This window comes from Acipenser ruthenus, chromosome 24 (genome assembly GCF_902713425.1).
Source record: "Acipenser ruthenus chromosome 24, fAciRut3.2 maternal haplotype, whole genome shotgun sequence".
Classification (NCBI taxonomy): Eukaryota; Metazoa; Chordata; class Actinopteri; order Acipenseriformes; family Acipenseridae; genus Acipenser; species Acipenser ruthenus.
In genome coordinates this window covers 4,503,184-4,523,834 of record NC_081212.1, presented here as the reverse complement: position 1 = coordinate 4,523,834, position 20,651 = coordinate 4,503,184, and the positions used below count along the sequence as shown (strand labels likewise).

The 20,651-nt window shown below is 38.0% G+C and overlaps 1 protein-coding gene across 13 annotated transcripts in view; it reads left to right on the top strand.

The window, feature by feature from the left end:
• LOC117429727 (autism susceptibility gene 2 protein-like) overlaps window positions 1-20,651 on the top strand; it is a 287,630-nt gene that overhangs the window by 145,402 nt on the left and 121,577 nt on the right. The gene's annotated exons all lie outside the window — the stretch shown is intronic.

Below are 20,651 nucleotides of genomic sequence, written 5' to 3'. Positions count from 1 at the left end.
AATATTTGTGACCACAAACAAGAAAGAAAAAAAATCATCTGTTATCTACACATGCTTTTTTTTTTATCTTTTGCTTTTCTCCAAGGTGTGTTCATGTGTAACAAAATGCTTATTTCAAAAGGCACATTTTGTTTATATATGTCAATAACTCATTTTATTCATACTATGTTTACCAGTGTAGTAGTTTTTGTGACTTTTGCAGTGATGCTCACCACTGTAGAATTGGAATGCCATGGAAGTGAATAGTGGAGATTCTGCTAGTCGTACGATGTAGGATACTTATCCAGGAACACTATTAAATACACTTGCCTGCTTTGCTCTGATTTTAAATAAAGTTCCTATTTAGATGAAAAGGGGGGAGATGTTTGAGAGAGGAAGCATATGGTTGCTTTTCTCTCATGCATTCTGCAGTTGGTCTGTGTTAATATCTTTGGTTTGAATTATTAGTTTCAGCTGTTTATAAGCACTTATTCCATTTTTTAAACAGAATGAAAAAAATGTTTGTGTAGGTTCTCACTAAGAACCTCGTGGAGACTGGAATCACCTCCAGTAATGTCATTGCTTTAAAAAAAAAAAAAAACACACTATTTTTTAAGAAGGCTGACACAGTTAATGTTAGGCTGACAGTGTTACGCTCGCCATTGAAAATAATGAAATGTTCCTAATGTCTTTAACTTAAGTCTGTGAGTCTGTTGCATTCCCAGAGTGAACCCCTCCCATACAAATACTGTGGATTGTATTGATTCTGATATAACATGGTGTTTCAAACACTGTTTGTGAATAGGGGCCGACACTTGACCTGACAAAGAAGACTTCTCATTGAAATATGGCTTACTGCTTTAAGAAGGTTCTCTACCTCTGTCGTTTTTCCTCCACTGAGTTTTGAACCAGCAGCACTCCATCTCTGGAGCTACACTGTGGCTTTCTCATTTTCCACATACTGTGGATTGTGGTGTATTCTAAATTAAAGACCTCATCAAATGACCTCTCTACTGCACAGTGTGGAGGGTTTATTTCTGTTTTCACCACATACTTGCTGTATTCAACAAGAAATTGACTACCTCACTGTCCTCCAGAATGATGGTTTATGTTACCAAGGTTACAACAAATTTTAAAAAAGGGAAGGCTATGCAGTGACAAGTTTTCATCGTTCTTTCTATGATTGATAATGGTAAAATGCAGTATATACATTCCCACTGCTACATGATTTAATAAACCGATCCAAAATGGTAAATCAGATGTGAATTGCACTGAACTGACCATCGACCAACTAGACTACTGGAGCAGCATCCTACCTCAACAGCGGTGACATATGTATGACTCTTAGCTGCTTCTACTGGGTAAGGAGCTTCTCATACAGTCTACACACACACACACAAAATGCACACCCACCTATAAAGAGAAACTAATTGCCAAGAGAGCTTGGCTGGGGCAGCTCCTGTGATTTTTATTTGTGCTCCAGTCAGTGACACACGCTTACACTTTCCGCACAACACTGAGAATCCCTTTGCAAAGTACTGACGGATGACAAATAGCTCATGCTTTCCACTCCATATTGTGTGCTGCAGTTACTCACGCTTCCTTACCAGGCGCTGACCTTTCGGATGAAGCCTATTGCAGCCCCCTCCCACGGCCCCATGGGAGCTGTAATGGACTCAGTGCTAATTGTCTGCTGAAGGACAGAAGCAGTTCCTTGCAGGCTCTGCCTATCACCCAACAAGTACAGCTGTCCAGTTCGGTGAATATTGCTCTGACACACACACACACACGGACAGTCGCACACAAACCTTTCTGCTCACCGCTCAATACACCTAAAAGAGCTTGCACATAATCACGGCCTTGGCCCCAGCGGTTTCCTGTCTGCCTATATGTACTGTACTGTGATTCCATTCTAATACCCCAGTGTTTTATGGTAGTTCAGATAGATACCCCGCGGAGCACAGTGAAATCTGATTTTTTTTTTTTTTGTTTGTTCTCTACAGGGGAATGGAAAAATAATTTGTTAACCCTTTGCTGCTGATTTTAATAATGATTCAAGGTAGACAAGCTATGTATTTGGCTTTATGTTTCTTTACTAAATTTGTCTGACAGGTTTGATAGTGTTGAGGTTGGTCTGTCACTTGAATTCAAGTGTGTGCTGTTCAATTAATTGATAGATGAATCGATCAAACCTGAGTTGTTCTTTTCATTTTTATTCTTCAGTTTTACTCAATGGATACATACCATATTTATATTTTGAAAGTGGTATTTCCTAGCAGTTTCACTGCTTTACCCAATGTATTTATTCCGTAAATGTGTCTAATTTCAGAGCTTTATCTCACTCCTGTATCATCTTATATGATCATTTCAGACATTAACAGCTTGTTTTGTATTTCAAGCGATTGTGCACCATGCAGAAGCACTTCACTCTCAAGACAACGCAGCCTGACAGAGCTCCCACTGTCTGTGCCCCTCAGCGTCCAGCTCTGTGATGCACCTCACTGTGGCAGGGTGTCGGTGACAGAGCAGGGAGATTGAACTCTTCCTGATGTGTGAGTGACGGGTCCCTGGGTGACGCCACTGGCAAGCCCTTGATCTTTTATGGTTTGAAGTTGAAAAGCCCAGTAGATCACTAGAGATGGTTGCTGCCGGGTACTGCTTTCATCCTTGTTTACTTTGCTCAGTCTAGTTTGCATTGCTCAGAGACTGGATCATAGCCTTGTTTTGTTTTGTTTTTTTAACCAGGGTTGCATTTGTTCAATTTTGATTTCAGCTTATCTGACGGAACCTAATTTGCCCTGAATCTGGTGCAAATGGCATTTTCTTTTTTCTTAATCTCTGTGCATTTGATGCAGAGCCTGAGAAAGCTGACAGGGTAGAATAAAAACTAGATTACCCGCCAAGAATCGGTTCCATTCCATTGATTTCCAAACACTGCGGAAGTTTAACAAACATTCATTGTTCTTCTGCTTGTTTTATATTTTTCTTACCTCTGTTATTAAAGCATGATAGCCAAGCTTTATCTTTTCAAAGAAAATATGAGATATGTGCAGGCCATAGCTGAGGCTTTATATTATGCGAGACAGCCTTGGAGCCCGGAACTGCAGTCACTGTAGGGCTTGGATATCTCCACTAAACCAATTGAACTTAATAACTACTGTACAACACTATTTTTGACTTTTTTACAGGACATCAAGAAACGCTAGAATTTATTGGTTTGGTTCTAGTGATTTACATGTGTCATTTATCAAAACTGTATATATTTTATTTATTTAACATTTTCAGACCAGGATATCCCCTATGAGACTCAAACCTTGTTAACTGGTCCTAGGGTGACAACATCGGTTACATACACATACATCAACAAATCATAAAGACAACAACATCATCAACATAATCCATGTGTAGAACCGAACCGACTGGAACCAGCATGAAAGATGGTTTGGCCCGCCCAAATAGTGATTCACTGGAACTGTAGTTAGGGTCTGTCCATCTCTGGCAGATTGAATCCAGTTCAGCTTCATCCCTAAACTCCAGTCCTCAATCCATTTGAAGTATCACAAATACTTGGTTTTGTGACAGTATAACAGTTCTTCTCCCATTACTTTAAATTACTTTTAAGTTGGGCGTCCATGGGGGGAAGGATTTGCTGAAGCAATATTGTCTTGTTTAAGTAAATTAAAGTGTGTTAATGTAATTGAATATGTTTAGTTTAACCGACTACAATAAATCATCAGAATTAAACATAGCTAATTTTCCCAAATAGAGAGAAAGATTAAATTATATTGACTCTGATGTGAACATCAAATTCAATTGTGTTGCAGGATAACGACAGTTTATTTTTTATGTGGGTGGCTGGTTTGTTTTGGTTGCCGTTGGTCTGGGTATATTTTTTATTTATTTTTTTATTTAGTCGTCTCCAATGGTTTTTACCCCAGTTTTCTCCCCAATTTGGAATGCTCAATTATTATTTTTATACCGGTTCACCGCTGCAACCCCCCCGGCGACTCGGGAAATGGAGGCTGAAACACGTGTCTGCCGAAACGTGTTCAAGCCACCAGACCCATAGTGCTAGAGGACAACACAGATCTGAATGGCTCCACTGCAGTCCCGCAGGCGTCCTATCAGCCAAAGGGGTCGCTTTTTGACCTGCCCAGTAAAGGTGCAATTAAAATCCAGTGGAAGCAACTCCACCTTGAAAAATAAAGTGTAGCTATCACCCCAACTGAGCGTTGTTTTAGTGTCCAGACTAGACTAGTAGTGATTGCATATGGCTGGGCCGTCCATTCTGTCACCTTTTGATGTCAATATCTCTACTGGCCACATTCAGTTTTAGCTTTATCTCATTCTTGGTGGTCTCCCTTTTATTTTGCTGAGCATAGTTTGGTTATTCACTTGTTTTTTTTTAACATGAAGTACAATGCTATTGACTACCATGGCCTGTCCCCACAACTTTGGACTAAGGAGTTAACACACATTTAACAAATGGTTTCATGACTTTGTTGTACATTCATTATATAGGATTAAATATCTTATACGCATGACAGCACCCACAAACAGTATGTTGGGTCAATGGTTGTGAGAATACAGAATGGGTAAGTCTCCTTTAATCCCATCCACATGCTGGACCGGTCCAAAGACGGCCTTTCAACTGACAAGAGCAAAATCAATCTAGCAATTGCTTACAGTTCCCAAACAGCCCATTATTTGAAATGGAGAGTGGGTAGTTTATGGAGAGTTTATCTCTCACATACTGTGACTTTTAAGTAGTTTTACAGATTCATAGATTCTTGGTTTAATGCCTAAACCATCAACATGAAAGCGAATCTTTAAATAAATGGTTCCAGTGTTTAAACCATATGTGTGATTAGATTTGATCATAAATAAAAATCAGCTGGGCCTTTAGATGATTTCTTCAATCTGTAATCTTTATCTTAGTATTTGAGAGAGTTTCAACATGTGGTCTTTCAAACACAGTTCCTATGGGATAAATAGTCTTTTATATTGAAATAGATTCCTGTAAGATTGAACATGTGAAATGATGTTTTTTTACAGCACATATGGAAGAGATGGATCTCCACATGTCTTGAATACTGAAAACATTATAGGATTATTAATGGCCTCCAAGCTTAAGGCCAGTGGCCTGTGTCTTTGTATTTGGGTGTAAACAGCACACACACAAACACGCACAGACAAACTGGAAGCAACAATTCTATTTTGTGTACACAAACCCAACAAATTAGATAGATCTGAAACCTTTTTGGCAATTAATTAAAAAAAGTAATTCACAAAGCCCAGCTGGAAAATTGGAAGTATGTATCTTTACCCCTGGCGTCATTTTAATCAAGCCACATGTTTTTATACTAATGCTAATGGATGATCTTTTATTGATTTCATGGGAAGATGCCTGCAAATAAGTCGTGATTGTGAAAAATGAATAATTCTTTATTATTTAATCAGTTCAGTTTAATCCTGGCTTGATAGAAACATTCTTCCCTCCACATACTTTTTCCCCTGTTCGTCTTCCCAATTGTATACCCCCAAGCAGTCTGCTTAATTAATGTACAGACACATAGGGTCTAACATTATGTAGCATTCTCAATTACTGATTCTCTTATGAATCCTATTAGCTTGTTACCTGTAAAGGCTAGCAATTAGAAAAGCTTATTAGTTTCTTTAACCGGGGAGAGAGAGGATTAATTCAGTTCTTCACCACATGAAGCATTAGTGTGCCAGTACTTCCATAGGAGTCCAACTGGATTTATCTTCAAAAACAAATCTTTTTTTTTAATTTAGAATATGGAGCTTAAAATTGGATTCCTCTCTTTGACCGCAACGGTTTTTAGGTTTTTTGACTCCAAATGTAGGGTAATCCGTTTCTATGGGCATGCTCTATTGGGTCTAATCAAGGGACATTTTTCTTAAAAACATGTTGTTTATGAAACCCAGCGTCAGCTGATCACGCTTTCATTTTTGTGCGCAGCATGTATCCTATATAAATTGGGCTCGCTCCCAAGGCGTGTGATTCCTATATACCTAAGCTAAGGGGGAAAAAAAATCTAATCTGCCTCTCATTGAGTGCATCCTTCAGTACTGCTATTTTTCTCCTGTGCCCAAAGCAAATTGGCGTAACGACTGCTGATCAGGAAAGAGGGGAAGATAAAGAGTTGAGTCTTCAAGTCACATTATCACGCTTGTTGAGGCTTTTAAACAATCATTGCTGTCAAAGCATTCTATAATAACTGTAAAAAAGCTAATCACAGGTGGCGGTAGGTGTGAAATGCACTGCTCTGTGCTGGATCCAGGGCATAATGGCGGTATTCATGGGGTTTCTAGAATGGGTCCTTTATGCAGCCAGTCACATGCTTGCTGAGCTGAAAGGACTATTTTGTTCAATTTGTCTAAAAGCTGCTGCCTTATGTGACAGTTAAAAGACTTTAGCTGTTAAGTTTCTTTAACCCGCTGAATACTGAATGGCCTTTGTGACACATATGATCTGTCCATCAACAAAACGGCTAGACAGTGTATCAGTTTAACTTCACAGACTGGGTCACACAATAAAAACGAGACCTATTTTCCCTTTTCCTGATCCTGCAGCCAGTAGAGCAGTGCAATCGATATCAAACTGTGTGAGTGGCGTGAGAACCTCTAAAGTTGGGTTTGGATCCAAATGCTGGTTTAATGGCCAAAATGTGCTCGAAGTGGCATGTGCATAATTCTGACTTTGAAAATGAGCAGAAGTAAAATGCTCCAGATTAGTTAACATGTAAAGCAGGCATATTTTATGGCGTTTAACAAACAGCAACTACAGTATAGAAACCCATTGCTTCTGCACAGTGTCAGACGAGAGTGGGTTCATGTTGAGTGTACATTACCTTGAACTGCTTTTACTGGTAATTATACAACAATTGTTACTGGCTCTTAAGCTGTGTGTATATTATTATTATTATTATTATTATTATTATTATTATTATTTATTTCTTAGCAGACACCCTTATCTAGGGCGACTTACAATTGTTACAAGATATCACATTATACATTATTTCACATTATACAGATATCACATTATTTTTACATACAATTACCCATTTATACAGTTGGGTTTTTACTGGAGCAATCTAGGTAAAGTACCTTGCTCAAGGGTACAACAGCAGTGTCCCCCACTGGGGATTGAACCCACAACCCTCCGGTCAAGAGTCCAGAGCTCTAACCACTACTCCACACTGGAGTAGTCGTTAAGAAGGAGAAGCAATTTATTTAGGTTTTAACACTACCCCAAGTGATGATTTATTGGCTTTCAAAACACTGCTTAAGGCCAATCCTACTACCACCCACTACTCCATTTTCAATCTCACCAATGATTTCCGTTGCTATGTAACTGCAGAGGTACAATGGAGTTTGGCAGAAGCGGTACTGGGTGTCTTTGAAATCGGTGAAGTTGGAATGCATAAACAAAACACCTCTTAATCCTGAGATCTTATGACATGATCTGTGAGAATCCTGTAAGAGCCTTAAAGCATGGTGGCTTTGGAAGGTAGGGTACATGCGTACATTACACTGCCTTGGTATTAGTTACTGCATAGGAATGTCAGAACAAGATGATGAATAAACAATACATTTAACAAACAGTGTAACCTTAAACCCTTTTTCGTTTGCTCGTGGGCATTAAGTGGTGTTTTTGAGAACTGTCTTTCAGCAATAGTTATCGCTGTAGTGCCATTGATTAAGAAGGAAAGCAGTGCTGTATGAGAGAGAGAGATAATGCAGATTATTCAACGGCGTTCCAAACTGTTTCAGGTCCGAACACCAATTTCGAATGATTCACAGATTTTAATTTCTGCCAGTGTGGAACCTGCAATAACAGACTTCTTTATTTAAATGCATACGTCTTTACATATTAAGAGCTTCATGCTTCACTTTCTGTCGGTCTGTTTTATAGTTATAGATTTCAGATACGATGAAACATTGTTATACACAAGAGGTGTGCATGATACCCAAGAGTATGCATTATATACTGGGTGTGCATTATAGTCCAAAAAGAATTAGGTCTACTGTTTAGAAATGAATACTTGATGCTTTTTGATTGATTAGTGTTCTGCTCCACATAAACACTGGTAAACTGGCAGTCTGAAAGAATCAGTTCTTAAACAGTTAATTCCCGAAGTAAACTTACACTCTTTCTTCATGTTGCTGTTCATCTCAGGAGCTGAATTTTTCATGTGGTAATTAAAATTTGTAGGTCAGGCCTCCCATGACACCTATTTCTGCTAATATGGGAAAGCGGCGGTCGGATTCGCTAAGGCTGAAGAGATTTAAAGGGTGAAGGGTGACATTTTCCCCCCATTTTGTAAATTAATGCGATTGATCTACCTAACAAGAACAAAGTTAGGCTTCAAAATAGCACATGATAAAGAGATTAAGCTTTTAAATGGCTTTCTAAAGGCAATCTTTATTGCAAAGCCCTGAGCGGGGCATTGAACTTTCAATTAGAATTTCTAATAGGCTATTGACTTGAATGTATAAAATGTAGCGACAGATCACCTTATAGGTGATGAAAATGTGCTTTACAGCTGTGGAATATTACTGTATAAACCCAGGTTTGAATTATACTTGAATACAGTGTGTGAATCAGATTGATCAAACATACAATACTTTAAGATGTGTACAGTTACAGGTGTGCTTAGATGAAGTGAAATCCTTTTTTAAGTGGTTGGTACCTAAAATATGTATAATTTAAAACCTGCTTTCATAATAGTCTTACTTAACTGGGTATGCTTTTGATCCAAATAAATCTACTGGTAGTACTTTTCTTTTTTTGTTAAACAGATCTTTTCCTGAATAAAATATTTTTTCTTTTTTTTTTTTTTCTTTTTTTTTTATATTAAACGCTTTGATGTATTGCCAAGTGTGAGGCTTCAATTCCTAGGCTCTGTTGACTGTTTCTAATTTTCAGATTCCGAATGATCTGAGGCAGTGACTGAAGCTGATTTTAATTAGCAGCAATGCTGTATTAACAGTTACCATAATATTTTTTAATGTTATCATGGTGATTAACTGTGCAGCACAGCATGTGTAGTCTAGTACTGTTCACACCTTCAGAAAGCAGCAGTTTTTATATTATGCAGACCTGTCAACTTCGTTCATACAAAAAACTTAATTATAGTGGGAAAATCTAAGAAGCAGGCAATAGGATACAATTTGTCAGAGCTTAACCACCCCTTATATTCAAAAGGGTTAACATTCTGCTTATGTTACAGTGCATTAAAACTGTAATTAAAACAGCATTACATCCCCATCTGCCAATCTCCAGTAATCTTCTTTAATTGCAGTAATTAAACTATATTTACATGTTCAGAATACTTGTAATTTAGCAAATTGCACTCTCTGCTCTACATTTAATCAAACGCGCAGCTCCAGTATATTTAGAGTGGAATGAAGTAATTTCAGTGTTTTGATTACTGTAGCGGTTTTTGACAGAGTAAGTGGACCTCTGGTTAAGGGCTGTGAAAGGTTAGGGAAACAGTCTAGCAAGGAGATATTGTCGTGGGCTTGATTGTCATGTGAATGCTTCATTATATGTTCCAGTTCCTCTAGAAATTAGTGAGAAGTTGACAGGGTTTGAAAAAGATTTGTTTCAATCACAATCTAGGCATTGGGTAATGCCTGACTTTTATTAAAGGAATACAAGCAGTTAAAATAGATTTTAATATAGATTCACTGCCATTAATTTACAGTTGCATCCATTCATTTGTGGAATCACAAGAAATTGTTAAACCAAAATAAATATCCACCCACAGCAAGCAAGGAATTGTCTCAAGTTTCCAGGAAACTTTTGCCAGGTACTGGTATGTATTATGCTCTTGCTTTAAAGTGGACTCTCTTGTAATTATTTTATATTATTTTTTTTGTATGACATGCATTATTGTGCAGCATTAAAGTTGACATGTTAATTCAAGATAATTCCCTGTTTTATTTATGTCACAATACACACCAGCATATATTTGGTATTCAGTTTGAATGGAAAATAATAATTAATCTTCTATTAATACTTTGGGAATCTGACAATATTTACACGTCAGAAAAAGTACTGTAGTCCTTAGTTTATGAAGTGGTTAGCTTTCATATTTACAGCAGATTCTGCAAAATGATTTCCCTTGTCTACACAAAAACAGAAAACAGAAATGATCGACTGTCATGAGCCAGTGCAACTTAATAACATAATAGCTGTTTTCAAATGACTGTGTTGTTTTTTTTGCCAGTCAAACTTCTCTATTTTGTGAAAGAAACCTCTAGACACTTTTTATCAAAAAGCCAAAACAATTATGTGCATAAAATGCTTCAAAAAATTTAAAAAAAGTTTGGCACAATATGATGTTTACTATTCTTGGCAGACCATTTCAGAAAATGAAACTCCTTGGGTTAGGTGGCACCGTGGGTTAATTCACTAGCCTTTCCTGCATCATAAACAGGTAAAAAAGTAAAACATATTCAGTTTGCTTCTGTTGCAACCTCTCCCACAGGTTCTCGCTGCTAGAGCTGATAGCGCCTGCTAATTGCAATTGAGGGGAATAAAAAAAAGTGACACACTGAACAAAACCATGCAAGTGTTGCTGGATTGCTGTCATGTAATAAACAAATAAGAAGGAAAGTAAACTACAATGGGATGCTCATTACACGGACAAATGATAATACTCGTTAAAGGAAGCCTCTTAATAATAACTCAATCAGACTTCAGTTGTAGAATCTCAGTTATATACAGTCTTTAATATTAGGACCTATTTTATGGACTCCCCCCCCCCCCCCCCCGTGCAGTGCAACACAGCTTTTGTATGAATCCTCATGCACTGAGGAATAAGATCCTAGAGTGTAGTCTCTCTGGGTAAAAACAAAAAGAAAGAAAAAGCATACTCAAAAGCCATTCCTGTTTTACGAGGGATCTCTGTTTCAATAGTAAAGGTCACTCATTAGTTTTCTGTTTAGTGATTGATGTGTGACCAAGAATATATGATGAGTGGAGGATTCCCAGGTTACAATAGATGGTTTGATGCTTGTTTTTGTTGTTTTTTTCTTCTTATTCTCATTTATTTATCCCTGCATCTTTACCATTTGTGTATATAGTGATTAGAATCAGGAGATACTGTGCAGTACAGAGCTGCTTTATGACCTACGTTATTTTCTCAAAACAAACAGAACCTGATATAGGATGTCTGCAATACACCATTACCAGGAGAGACAATCTCTTGTGTTAATTTCTTAATTGAATACAGAGATATACCTTTCCTCTGGACAATTTGATTGTCAACATACTGTAGAACAGGGAACTTGCCATTACTAATAAAAACTCCCTGTCTTTCTCTTTTAAAATATTTAAAAAAGGAATGTATTGCTGCAGTACAAGATGCAACGAAGGGGTTATATTTTGTCGAAGAAAATGGTTTCAGTGTTTTTTCAGAGATGACACACTGTTCTGTCAGTTGATATCCCTCAAGCTGAAAAACAAATGGAGGCCTGAGACGACTGCAGCCTGGATCCTCATTAGCTGAATTGTAGTTTCTCCTAATTAGTTCTATTCAACGTAATTAGCATGGATGAGTCTAATCAGCTCATGTGAAACCAATCAAACGCTTGGGATAGAATGTCCTTGGCCTCTCTTTCAGAAAGGTTCACTGGATTTTCAGGTGTATTTTCGTACAGATTTTTTTTTTTTTTTTTTTTTAAAGAGACTGCATGTATTTAATGGTGGAGGGTTTTGAAAAAAAAACCCCTTTACAGTTTGGGTTAAGATAGCACTTTAGACGGTGAACTGAATAATACGCTCTCATCTGAGAGCTTGGGTTTGAATTTACACAAAGCAGCCTGAGGCAAGTAGAGCAGTGCTGGCACATATAATGAGATGGATAGGTCTCTGCATGGAATTATACTAGCTTGCGTAACATAAACAGCATGTACTGGGGTTCCTGAGTGACTCATCTGGTAAATTCTAAACCAGGGACTGTTTCTCTTCAACACGCTACAGTAGACCCTACTGGCCAAGCGTCCGGCCAGGTGGACACCTGCATGGCTGCCCTTTGCTCTTCAGGGGCTGGTAGCTTGACGATATCCGATATCCGCTCTCCAGCTCCTGGGTGTAAAGACGTAATTGGCTTGGTCGTGAGATCGGGGGAAACTCATTGATCTTCAGTTCTCCTCAGCTGTTGAGGGGAATTTCTCCGATGAGAGAGCTGGACATTCTAAATTGGGGGGAAAATAATTGGATGCTCTGAAGAGACAGCATAGTGTCTGCACAGTATCATTATTTGAAAATCAATTACAATGTCTCTCTCACCTGTACAGCAGTGTTGACACGATTTATAGCTTTGGGGCTTATTAACCTGTTGTTCATTTTCATTAAATATTGTTGTAAGAAGACAGTATAGTTACACCCAAATTGCAGACGTTTTTCCATTTGCATCATGCAACTTATGCTGTACTTGTGCAGGTAATTTTCAAACCTGGTCTGTGTGATACTTCCTTGAACCTTGTCAGGACTGGTTTGACAGTTTGTGCCTTTTGGTGTTGTCAGGAATAACAAGCCTTTTAAAATAGTTTGTAGATGTTAACCGTGTGTGTTCCCTATCATTGCGGTCAAACCTCATCCTTTTGGACAAGGAAGAAAGAAAGTTACGCCATGATCACGGCTTGCTCGTTCTCACTATAAACTGCTCTGAGCTACATGGCTTTGGCATGCAAGCTGCTGTTTTGTGTTAGTCTTTAAATTGTAGTTTGGTTCAATTCCAATAATAGGGTTTTTATAGACAACTTAACCCTGTTTTTTTTTTCCTATGGTTCTTTTTGAAGTAGCGTCATTGCTTTGCGATTGCATTGTGATTTATATCAGAGAATGACTGGCTTTGGATGGATGCATGGTAATAAAATACATGGCTTAAACTAAAGTTAATTGCATACACTTAGGGTTTGTGATTGGTTTTATAGATCTTGAACAATTAACTTTTTGGTTTTACCCTATTTGCGTATGGCGTAAAATACGGCATTATCAAGTCAAATGAGGCATTTGAAATGAACTTTTGTCGTTTGCCTACGTTGCTGCCAGAAGTGTGAGTTGCAAATCTTTACAGAAGCCAACTCATGTTTCAACTAACTCAACCCCACAGTCCAGACATCCTAGCAACGCTGCTGTTTTAGAAAGTGAAAAATGATCAAATGTATTGCTCAGACACAGCATGCTAATATAATTTAAAAACCTTAAAGAATCTCAGTAAGATTGAGCTGATGTCATCTCTCCATGACACTCGGTGGAGGTAGCTAATTTGTAGATTAATGGGGTAATAAGTTGTGTTATTCACTGTTGGACTTCATGGTCCTTCTTTGTTAGGAAGATAATAAATGTTTCAGAAGAGACTGCGAGAGACCAAAAGGAAGTTTCTTAAAGGTATTATAAGTCACATAACAGAAATCAACAAATCAGTGAAGTATTTGCCAAAACTGTCTTCATTTTTATTTGTTTTCATTACTGATACATTAAGATATGCTACTGCTTAGATAATTAAAATAGACCCTAATGGCTTGTCTTATGAGAAAACACAAATTATATCAATTATCATCAGGTTACAATTTCATTATCTGTGTTATCATGAATGCACAAGAAAGAATTTATTTATTTCTAGACTATGCAATTTTATAATGTAGGTTTGGAGTATCAAAGTGAAAGGTCACTAAGGCATGGCTGCTATTTGTCAAAATTACTTTATAATTTTGGTTCTGAAGACAGTTTTGCGTGCTAATTGTAGCTGAGACCACTGCACATATATTCCAATTAGTCACCAATTTATCATACTCCACTGAACATGACCCTTGGCTGACATATTCTCCCAATTCACTTAGATGCATGCAGTATTCAAATAACTACTTATGAATGTAAAGTAACATGCATTTCCTCAGCTTCAGTCACCCGCCTTAGATCATTCGGAATCTGAAAATTAGAAACAGTCAACAGAGCCTAGGAATTCAAGCCTCACACTTGGCAATACATCAAAGCGTTTATAAAACCATAGGTCAAATCAGCATTAATTAATCTTTTTAAAGACTGTATTTTGTTTGAATGAAATACTAAGTAAAAAAATGTAATATAATATGTTTTACAGAGCATTGGGATGTGTAGTAAAATCCCCATGCTGTATGAATGAAAACAAGAAGCCACTCTCAAAATGAATAACTGCACGGCCATTTGAGAACTACGCTTGCCAGCACCTTGGTTTAAAATCTCTTTGCAAGTACTAACTTTGAACTGACTGTATAATACCCTTACTGTTGCACACCAGGGATGCAGTGTCAGGCACCACTGCTTCACTGTGCACTGGAAGCCAATACTCTCCTATCAGCTGATATGACACTAATACAAGGCTCGACTTCTCCCTAACAAAAAAGACGGATTGTTCCAAATTTAGACAAGATGTAGGATCCATAACTAGCAGGTACCGCAGTGTCTGGCCCTTGAGACCACTCTAATTGCTTTACATCTGTACAAAGGTTTCTTGTAATCGGGCTTTCTGCCTCCATTTGTCTTCCTTTCAGCCTCGTAGTAAAGGCCTTAATTGGTCTTAGTGGGGCTTTTTTCAGTTAGCTCAACGGTACCTTCAGGGCTGAACAAATACAGAACATTTCCATTGGGTGGGGGGAGCAGGAAAAAACATCAATACTTCTTTACCTTTAACACTTTAATTAACGTGCGCCCAACGAGAAGCGGGTTTTCAGAAATGTGAGCTCTTAAGGGATTTAGACAAGGATCAGACATGTAGAATTATGTGGAACTTTTCTAGATTTCCTCCCCAGCTGCCCCTGGCAAACAATCGTAGGCCTTGTCAGCGACAGCAGTACACTTCTGTATTCGGTTACTTGTCAGAGGCCACTATAAAGAGTTGTGTTCCTTAAATCAATAGCCTAAATATGAGGGGGTGTACATGACTGATGAGTGCCCTCTAATCTGTGCAGCTTAACCTACTAATTATTCAATACTATAATTATTAGTTTATTGGCTATAAAAATGTGGCCTAACTTGCTTGTCAGCAAAACTACAGGGAACGTTTGACTACTGCAGGAATAATTGCCATTTCTACATTTTTTTATTTATTTTTTTTTATTGCTACTCTGGGTTTGTTATTTTATATAACCGACTGCTTTACCAAAATAATTCTTTAAAATGTTTTAAGATAGTGCAGGTTATTTTTGTAGCTATTTTGTAGATACCCAGCTTCTAATAATGTAACTTTTGGATGCATGTACTGCATGTGCTTTTAGGGACGGTTGTAGGTCCACAATGTGGTGTAAAGGATTATAGTCCAGACAGATTTTATATTGTCTGCTGCAATAAGGGTAGTGTTTTATACATCTGAAAGAGGATTCTCCAGGCTTTACCTGCTGTGCTTTTTTATTATAAAACATGTTTGTTTCATTTATTTTTTTTCTTTGCTGTGTCAAATAGATTTTGTTTGTGAATATAGACCTGTTATATACCTCTTTGTTATTTGGCAACATAGACAATAACGTTCACGGATGCAACTGTACCCTGACGTCTACATTTATGGGTTATTGTATACTTGATATATTAAAGGAAAGCAACCACAAAAAAAGTCGCACTTAAACAAGATTTGTTGCATATTAAGAAAAGCATATAATGTACATGTATAGTGTGCGTCAGTAAAAATAGAGGTACTGCAATAGGTGAAATGAAGCCTTGTGAAACGTTTATTAATAATAATAAAATAAACGTCTGTAGAGACCCTCCGGGTACATAGTAGTGCGGTCTACATTCCACATAATGCTTGATTAATTTCAGATGGAAATAGGTAATAAAAATGTTCAACCCCCAGTGGCATGACTCCCTAAGTGCTGTAGTGTAAATTTCCTTTTTAATAAAAGTGAATTCAATACATTGTAGCCAAGCATTAGCTCTGCAAATGGAAGACACTTCTACATGGGAGCAGGAGTGGAATTATTAGAGCTATAGTAATGCAATACTTGGCCACCAGGAGGATGGAAGAACCTCATGAGTATTAAAGGACAACAATAATACGTTCAAGTGGATGTTTTCTTCTGTTTTTTGTCTGTTTTTTTAAACATTTTAAATGCATTTTAAGGTATTAAGATTTTTTTACTCACTTTGACTGCTTTGTAGTATGTTACTGCAGTAGTGCTGTTTCTGAGTTATTGGGTGCAAAGTACTGCATTATACTACAGTGTTTACAATGTATTGTAGTAGCATTGAGTAAATACTGCAGTGCATTTTGTATGAAAGACTGAATGCCTCCAGATGAAACAAAGACAAAATATACAAATGTAATGTAAACTTTTGAGGCTGACAGTTCTTGTATAGTTGTTTTACTTGTTGAACAAGACTTAAAAGCTGTTGGCTCACACAGAAAGACAGTTAGGAAGCATAATTGCTGCAAGCGGCTGTGTGAGTTTTCACACAAAAAGGAGCCAAGCAGAAGGTGCATTTTTTCAGTCTTTCTTTCTTCACTGATAAAGATCTTAAGTACACCATTCAATTATCCATGCTCTTCCCTTATCTGGGAGACCATGGTTATTTCCTGTTCCAATAACAAACACACACAAAAAAAAGAAAACCACTTAAACTGTCAGTCTGGCAGTGCAAAGTGTATGGTGGTGTAACCCCTGGGGGAACTTGAACTCAATCTGATTAAACTCGGAGTTTATCGAACCGTATCGTCTCCTCTTAATTTGTTTTTCAAATTAAAATAGAAACAACTGCCATAGTATTGTCAGTAGGGTGTATGGTTGCCATGGGTCACGTTAAAAGTCTGTTTACATTTTTATGGAGGGAAACGTGACAATTCCTCAATGATGACTATCTCTGTAACAGTCAGTGAAAGTTGTATGTGTCTTTTTCTCCAGAATGACCCAGCAAAGTACTAACTTTAGGAAAACATCAGTAATTCCGTGACTGAAACTGACGTGCGAAGGTGAGATGCAGGTTTTATACAATGCAGAATACGGATGCCATTGACATAACAGATTAATCAATCACGTAAGGAACAGCCCATTTACAAAAGTGTGTGGTACTGTCCTTATTTCAAACGGCAGTAAAAGGAATGCCTGTGGCCATGTTCATGTCATAGCCCGCTGTCTGGCAGACTGACTGACAATGGTTAAAGAGCTGGTTTAGATGACCAGCTGCTCTGTGCCATGCTCCACTTCTTCCCAGATGGTACACTGGGCTTGCAAAGTAATATGGAGTGGCTGTACAAGCACAAGGGAGCCGTGCAGCCCCTCCATTGGGTTCTAGGAACGACTGGAGAGATGGCTATGTGCGAGACTTCAGCATCCCATGGACCAGAGGGAGATGGCAGATGCTTTCCAGGCGAAAATGGAGCCAGCTTTTTATTTTGCAAATGCTTTCCAGAACCGTGTCCAAGCTGAGATGTGTAAACACAGTAAAGGGGACATCTGGTGGACCTGCTAATACTGTAACTGCCTATCCGTGTTTAATTCAAAGATCAATATCATTTGAATGAAATTCACAAGCTTATTGATGCTTTGACTCAAATCAAGTATTTTTTTGCAAACTGACCCGAAGTTTTCCCCTTTGTGACTGGGGTTTTAAGATTTAAAAACTTAAAAGGAATGACACATAGTTATTGTTATTGTGAGGAAGCTGTTGGAAATGTCATAGCCAGCACCAAAACACAACTGAAAGTCAACATACTCCCCAAGAGAAAGTTTTTAAGCAATAAATATGGAATTTAAAATGGTGTTAACATTAACATTTCTGCTTCCCATGTGGATGGCTTTGTAGTTTTAATGGAGGTATGTTGCTGCTCAGTAGTGGCATGGGAAACAGATGGGAAAAATATTACCATAAAAATGCACTTTTCTGAGCTACTGGGCCTGTATAGCCAACAGAATTTGCACCAAAAAGTGCACAGAACTTTGGGCATTTGTGTGTAAAATTAATTAGATTATGCTCGTGCTAGTCTATTTACACGTACGAACAAAGAGAAATCCATTCAGTATTTTGTTCATGTGTTAAGGATACATATGTTGTGGGGAGATTGTATGCTTGTATAGTAGAATGTTGTGCACCTAAATGAAATCAGTACTTTTTAAACAAATAAATATGTATTCATATTGTAACTTGGGAGAGTGTACCTAGAAAGAGAGATTATGTCATTAACACTTGGACTGGTTTCTACACCTACCAGCCAGCAAAGTCGGGGGTTACTAAACAGCACACTGTCTTCGTGTAGAAAATGTAAGGCTCTGGGGATTAATCTGTTGGGAATGTTGTCATTTGCCCTATCAGATCCTGTATACTAAAAGGGGGGTATAAAAGGGCTGATGAAAGTCTCTGTCAAATTAGTGGGTCTGGAAGTTGTAGGGAGTATTGTTCTGTGCTGCTCAAGTTCACACCACTGCCACCCGACCTCATCCATCTTTCTCGTTTTACATTTTAATTGGCTTGTATTACTTTTTTAAGCGCTGCGAGACTGCTGACACATGCTGTACTATCTGGTGAATGAGGTATGGGACTCCTGCTAGAGATGTTCGTGGTGTCGCTGTTGAAAGTGCAGGAGAACGGTAGCGCCAGGCCTTGCTGGGTATAAACCGCTGCTTCACAGTCAGGGGGACCGCTCTTTAGGAAGTGTGTTTGGATGAGTAAAAGATAATGGGTGGAACTTCACATGAATTCCACTGCTTTCTTTCTGTTCATAACGTTAGTTTTATTGGTTCTGCTGCATGTGCTTTCAGTTGGTTTACGCATGATCTGTGATTTCCTATTACATTCATGTTGAAAATATAAGCAGCAAACATCGATGCAGCCATGACTTTTAAACATGTTAGATGCAACTCATTTGGGATTTAAACATTAGCGGATCAAAATAACACCACCATTTAAATATTAATAATAGGAACAAACCTGGCATTTGACTTCTAAAGACAAGACTCCTATATGGTTTGATGTGTTGGAGCTTCACAAAGTAGTCCCCTTTCAATGAACAACGTCTGTATTTCGATTTGCCATCGCTTAGCTCAATTGAATACACCGCATTGCGATATGAGAAACCGTTATCTTTGTTATATATACAGTGTTTTCCAAACACTCTATCTATTTACTTTTTAGTACTCCACGCTTTCATAAACCACAACATGTATTCATAATGTATAAAGGATTTAAAATATCTCAATACTTCATTCTGTTGACAGGGAGGTGTGGTTGTCTTTTGTTCAGGCTATCAGTTTTTCAGTGAAGTGATTGGCAATTGATTTGAATAACCAACATATATTATGGCGTGTTAACAGTGCACTGCAAACAGAAATAACTTCTTGAAAGAAATCGGGGGGGGGGGGGGGGGGGGTGATATTACAGTACGAGTCCAGATAATTGTATTGGTAGTATTTTTAAAAAACGAGATTATTTCATATAATATTTACATCTGCCTTTGACAATTTGTTTAGAAATGTTATATTAATAAAAAGGCTATTTCATGTTACTTTGTGGTATGGTTCCAGAAATTAGCACTAATCTACTACCCCGCAAAAGGTAATATTAGGCCGTCCAAGATCAGTGGTAAGCGGGGTCTGTGAAGATATCAGGTTGTAGGTTTTGTAAAACAACATCAGAATTCAAAAACAAACTTTCCTCTGCTACAGTGGATATTTCACTTTTATAACATCAAGAATGATGCGGAGCGTGATTGTATGAGTCACAGTGACAGAGTTTTAAGAAGGCTTTAAGGAAGGAGACAGATTGCATGCCTGTAGCTAAAACTACCTTTAGGGAATGTAGACAAACTGGTCAGCCAACTAGGTTTCCAAGAAAGACGGGTGCACGGAAAGGCAAAAATATAGGGGAACACATTATAAAATTAAACACTTTCAGGGCATTACGAGCTTTAAAGCTCTTTTATTTGTGTTAATTAAAAAAAAAAAGTACTTTGGCCTATTAAGAGAGAAAAAAAGGCGCCCTCAAAACAGGACATTCTTCCCAATTTGCACAGTGGGAGGAAGTTTTCTCAGCTGAGTGCTGCTAAGCCCTGCCTGAGGGATTGAGAACATACTGCACAACAGGTGGGGCCAGCTCAGCAGCATTTAATGTTATTTCTCCACTGACAGCAAACATACATCATACCAGGCCGTAATGCGAAGCACATTCCGTGGCAACACGATCAAAGGACTGCAGCCAGACAACAACGTGCTTTTAATATGATGTTTTGACCGTGTAATTGGAGAGTAATTATGGCTGACAAAACACTTTGGTGTTTTTTTAAGAGAGGACAGACCGGGTTGTCATAAAACGTGCGGTACAAGAATGAGTGAAGTTCAGAACACTTTGATGGAAGGAGCTTGTATCAGGGGAACATTAGTCACTGGCTTAGAATAATGTTGAAAACAGAAACAAAAAAATGTCTGCAGTGTTTCAGTGGCAGTCTTTAAATGGATGGTGCAATTAAGTGCGTTCAGTTTTTTTTTTTTGGAGAGTAAATGAATTCCACTTCCACCCTGTAATTTTCCAAAGCCGAATAATTTCCGAGTTTACAGTTTGTTTTTTCTTAGTTTCTGTGTTAACCTTGGCTTTTAGTTTCAAGGCAAAGATAGCAGTGCGTGCAATTCCGTATAAATACCACATGGAATAATAGAAGTGGTGTGTGCTTCAG